This window comes from Zeugodacus cucurbitae, chromosome 6 (genome assembly GCF_028554725.1).
Source record: "Zeugodacus cucurbitae isolate PBARC_wt_2022May chromosome 6, idZeuCucr1.2, whole genome shotgun sequence".
Lineage (NCBI taxonomy): Eukaryota > Metazoa > Arthropoda > Insecta > Diptera > Tephritidae > Zeugodacus > Zeugodacus cucurbitae.
The window spans coordinates 28,122,641-28,128,640 of record NC_071671.1 but is presented as its reverse complement, the minus strand read 5'-3'; the positions used below and the strand labels follow the sequence as shown (position 1 = coordinate 28,128,640).

General features: G+C 33.5%; 1 pseudogene; it reads right to left on the bottom strand.

Moving 5' to 3' along the window:
• Positions 1-536: 536 nt before the first annotated feature.
• On the bottom strand, positions 537-2,113 carry LOC114805179 (uncharacterized; annotated as a pseudogene).
• Positions 2,114-6,000: the final 3,887 nt, after the last annotated feature.

The window sequence follows — 6,000 nt, the reverse complement described above, 5'->3', positions numbered from 1 at the left end:
ATGTACAAACTAGCTGATTTCCATCAATGTACGCAAGTCTTCGTGCGAAACGACGCAATGGACCACCACTGCAGCAGCCGTATGACGGACCATTCACAGTAATAAAACGTCATCCGAAATATTTCACGCTGGACATCCGAAACAAAATTAGAAAAATTTCAATCGACAGGCTGAAAGCGGCATTTACCGACGACAACAACATTATCGACGAGAACACAGGGCCGACTCCAGCTGAGATCAGCGACTCTCAAGTAAAAACCACAACTCGCCTGGGAAGAAGAGTTCGATTCCCTAAACGTCTGTGTCTGTAAGTACACACAGATTGAAAGGGGGGCTGGTTGTGGCAGTATAGTACGCGAACACAAATAACACCCAAGGACAGCACTATCAATCTGTGGCAACACCACATAAAGCTTAAAAGTTTTTGATTACTAATGCAACCATGCATTTTGACGTTTTGTTTTGTATTATCTTTTATGCTATTGTACTAATTCGTTATATGCCAATAAATCATCCTTTTTTGGTTTAACCTTCAAACTGATAACACGTGCACGGTGCTATAGTTATTAAAAGCAATTATTTCCTGCACTTTGTCTAGCACGACTTTTCCAGTCGCCGTTTTTTAAATAATTGGTTTTACTTTTCAATTGCCTCACTACTGAATATACATGGTTTTAACTAACTAAACTAACAGATGAACCAGTATCAATTAAAAATTTTATTAACTCTATTGAGGGTAGTTCTCTGAGGTTTCTAATTGAAAATTTGCATAATCCTGATCCATTGGTTCAGGTTGTCCGTATTTACGTATTCTGGACTGATTTGAGTAAACAGGCTTTCTGGTTTGCAATGAGTCCATTTGAACAACATTTCTTGGAGTAAAGTTATTAAATGAATAAGGATAATAATTTTGTGGACACGATTGGCCTACATTTACCTGCTTGGATTGATTATGACTTAAAGTAGCATTACCTGATTGGACTCCCCTTGTTTGAAAATTATTATTATAATTATTGTAAATTAGAGTTAACAAATTCACATTTATTGCAATAACGGGGAACTCTTGAATTGCTTTTTACGTATCTTTTATATTCGTAATCATGAGCATCGTTCTCTTTTAAAATTCTAATAGCAGATTTTTTTACTAGGTTATCATTAATTAAGGCTTTCAAATGATTTGGCAAATCTCTTTTCAGAGTTTTCAAACTTAATTGTTCTAACTCATTAACCAAACATTTTTTCGTTGAATTGCATTCAGATTTTAATTTTGTGTAATCTTTAATTTTACAAATTTCATTATTTATATCTTCACACAGAAGACGTACCCTACTTCTAAATTTTACGTAATTAACGTAACGTAACTGAAAATAAGTGTCGAGTATGCCCTCCAAACTCGTCAATCAAAAGCTCTCTTAGTGTTGCCCAATTTGACGGCTGCTCCCTCCTTACGACGTCCAAAGCCGCCCCTCGAATGTATGTAAAACGCAATTGAAGTAAAATGCTCCATCTCCCAATTGTGTTGATACTACCTCAGGCATTATGGAATCAATACTTTGAATGTATAGAGCTAAATAATTAGCATCACCATTAAAAGACTGAATTAATTTAATATTTTGCATCACAAGTTCTCTATTTCGTTGCTCTTCAGCCATGTTTGTTCTTGTTTCAGCGTTAATATATGTATAATACTTTCAAAATCCTATTCAAATTTTTCAACTCTTCATTTAGGTTCATTAGTTTGCTCTCTCCTTAATCAGCAGTAGTTTTTAGCAGTAGTAGTTTTTATATTCTCACTTTCTTTTCCTCCGGGTGAGTAATTTTTGCAGTTTTTAAATTCTAATTTTTTTTTCGGTTGAGTAGTTTTTGCAGTTTTAAATCGTATCAAAGAATGAAGGAAAACGCAAGACACTTCGCGAGGGTTTCGGTTTTTAATACTACTAAAAGGACACTTGGCGAGGGTTGTCGTGTAGATTTTGGTACTATAACACCAGCAAAAACAAGGCAATGGACACTTCGCGCGGGTTGCAATGTACTAAAAATTACCCAAAATTGCAATGTCGAGTTGCCGTGTTATATTACAAAATTTATTACTTTAAGTAAATTATTAGTAATTCTTCAAACATTTTTCTTTTATTTTAAATGATAAAGAATACTTTATATGGTTTTGATCACAATTTTATTTTTTGTACCAAAACATTAAATGTTTACAAATTTATCTAAAATATTTCGCAAATATTCGTGTAATGACTTGTAAAAGCTATGTATTTCGTAACGCGCCTATATTGCAACCACAGAGGTGGTGAGGAGGAGCTATATATACGCAATTAACTTTTGTTATGAATGATGTTTTTCATTAATATTTTCCTTCCAAATCCACAAGAATATTTCCATTTTGCAGTGCGTTTATTTAAAACTCTTTGTCGAATTACGTAGCAAATCGAACAGGTGATCTCAGCTGTGGAAAATTTCTCGTTATCCAGCTGATTCTTTTGCTACTTGCATGCTTATACAATGTTTTAAATTCTCAAATTTTTTTTCGGGTGAGAACTTGTTTGATTTAATTTCTCACCGCGCGACGATAATTTTGTTGCTGTATGTTTTTTCCCAGGTGAGTCCTTTTTTAACTTCTCACTGCGACGATTATGTTGTTGTTGTAAGTTTTTTCCCGGGTGAGTACTCACAGTTTCATTCAAGTTACTGTTTTTTTTTGTTAGAGAGTTCTGTTCTCATAATTTTTTTTTTTTGTTTGTTGTTGTAATTCTTTTTGTATTATTGTTTTTAAATTCTTTATTTGTTTAATGTTAATTTTCACTAAAATTCCACTTGAAAGACACTATTGTTTTATAATGTCACTTTTATTTTACAACATTAAGAAATGTTATTTATAAGATTTAAATTTGTTTGCTTTTATTTGTTACTTTTTTTAATATATTTAATATTTTTTACTTTTCGCGATAAGTTCGTGATAGGTTCGATTAAAAGACCTTCTTCATAGGACTGGCCAACTGCGCCAATAACAACAACACGCACAGAGTTTTTTAAGTTTATTTTATTTAATATAAACGATTACTCTCTCTCTCTCTCACTCTCCTTGAGTGCTCAAATGATTATACTTAATTCTAAATTTCTAAATGTCGTCACCCATACTTCATACTCATACCAGTATAGGAGACGAAATGCGGGAAAGACTTTTGGAAGAAGAGTAACATACGATTTATATATATATGCAAATTACATATGTCCCTTGTAAATGGATAGATTATTGAACCAACTTAAAACGAGATTATTTTGATATGTAAACGTACTTTAAGTCACATGCACGAGTATCCTCAGGGTGCGATGAAACTTATTCCTTAGTACGGGCATCAAATTTATTAATTACCTCCACAAGTTATACAACTTGGGTCGTGATTCAGCGGCTGCTGCTTCTGATCAATCACCGGTGGATAGTTATGATTTCAATAGCGCAGTGCTATCAAATGGTTTTTCATATGATAGTCTCTGAAGTTTCCCTTCGGAACGAAGTTGGGACAATTATTGTATAAGATGAATACTAGGTGGCACACAAGATTTTTATCAGTTTTTACATCGCAGATGAAATATTTGATCATTTAATGAAATATCCAATTAAGAAAATAATTAAGTCTATATTATTTAAGCTATTTGTAAGATTTGCACCTAGGCGGCAGTCGATACACTCTATTAATCCAAACAAGTTGTTAATAATATAATCAAGTCCTAAAGCCAGTCTGGAGATATGGAGCCCAACAATGGGGTTGCTTATGGTTGCAGGCAATACAGCTTTCAGAATCATCGAAACTGCTGGGCAAGAAATCCAGTTGAAACTCAAGAGGCATTCCGGCCAGCAAGACAACAGTTGTAGAAAATATATTTCTTTGACATTTAGCTTTTAAGAATTTTTATACTCTCGCAACAAAGTTACTAAAGAGAGTATAAAAGTTTTGTTCACATAACGGTTGTTTGTGTCATCCAGAAATAAAAGAGATTTTTGAGACTGAGATTTTTTTTACAAAATGGAAAATGGGCGTGGCATCGCCGCCCACTTATGGGTAAAAACCATATCTCAGAAAGTACTCGACAGATTCAATGAAATTCGGTATATAATATTTTCTTGACACCCTCATGACTCGTGTGGAAAATGGATGAAAGCGGTTCACAACCACGACGACTTCCCATATACATAACTCAATTTTTAATTCCATCTTATTCCTTCATTTTATAATAGCTGCCATCGATTGGTCACTTCTCTGCTCGCTGTCTTTGGGCGCTGCTCGCATTTACAAGTGAAAGCAACAACAAAGTTATCTAGTTGAATTCGTGAAGGAGAGTATGCGAATACCTCATTAAAAATTGTATCGCCGCTTGCTGAGTGCTACCAAGTTTTGTTTTACACATTTTAGAACCATTTTAATATTGGGAACGGCTCAAAGGACAAATTACTGTCAAACTAAAATAAAATTGTTTTATACAAATTTGAAATTGAAAATGGCAGTATTTTTGTATTTAATTTATTGAATAAAAAACTTTAATAAAAATTAAATTTGATGAAGAAGGCGTGAAGCAGCTACTACATAGCTCGCGAATGCGAATGCGAACGTTTGACAGTTGAGTTGAATACACATGATCTTATGAGATGAGCTACATAGCTCTCGCATGTTTTCGCAACCAACACTCCGAATTTCGAACTCGGATTCGAAGACGCACAGAAGTTGAAAATTTTCAACTTTCATGCGCTAACACAGCAACCTTCACATTCTTAAGAATAGCAACCAACATTATGTTACTTACAATCTTGTATGTTTTAATTATTTAAGCTCGTTTTCTTCGATACAATATAAGTATTTTGGAAAATGTAATATTTATTAATTTATTAATAATAAATTTATCAAATATTTGAATTAATTTTTAAAGATTAGGGGTGATGAAGTTTTAATAAACAAGGTAGACAGTGTAAATTTTCCTTCCGTTGCTTAATTCGAGGTTTCCTATGTACACTGATTATAAAAATCAATAAACATTTAAAATCGCCGTCCATATTATTTAGGTCGTTTTCAAACTCGCAAATAAAAAGTGTGTATGTGTATCACCTTTATATACGCTGTCAAGCGCATGTTGTCGCTTTCGCATTCGCATTCGCATACGCGAGCTATGTAGATTGAGCTTAAGACATGGACGGTGGTAGAAGAGATCAGTGCGACCAAATATAGACAATTCGTGCTGCCAGTTCGTATGAAAATTTGGAAAGTTTGTTTGATTGGCTTGTCTATAGCCAATCGATGACAGCTAATATATACATAAGGAACCAATCAAGATAACAGAATAAAACTTTACACAAATACTGTATATGATCTGTGGCATCACCTGTCAAAAATTGTCACAATCGGACTATAACTTTTCAATACCCGGATATCGAATATGAAGAACTCAGTGACCCATGGTCATTTTTCACCGGTAAATCTCTCAGGTACCTTAATTTAATTCAGAGGATTTATAATTTGGTATGCAAAATCTTTACGTAACAGATTATTATAAATTCCACTTTCCACTTACAACGCGTGATGTTCGTAGTTATAATAAAATATAATAATTATATATATGCAAATAGAATTATGCCGAAAAGTTGAATTTGATGTTTCCAAGTGAACGTATAAAGATACCAGTGGTACTCATTTAACATGCGTAATTGCAATATCGTAAAACAGCTTTTAATTTGTACATGCATTGTATTTTACGACAATCTTGCAAATATGCCAGACCATTTGCAGTGGCATTCATGGCATGCTTACAATTAATTCACAATCAGCTGATGTTGCCACAAGATTGTCAAAGAGGGCTCATTTAACTTGTGTTGCCATATTGCAAATTTACCATTTTATATAACTGCGACGTTAAATGAGTACCACTACAATTTTTCTTTAAATCCAATAACAAAAAGGTTGCATGCTGAAGTATAAAATATTTATGGAAGAATAGACGTTA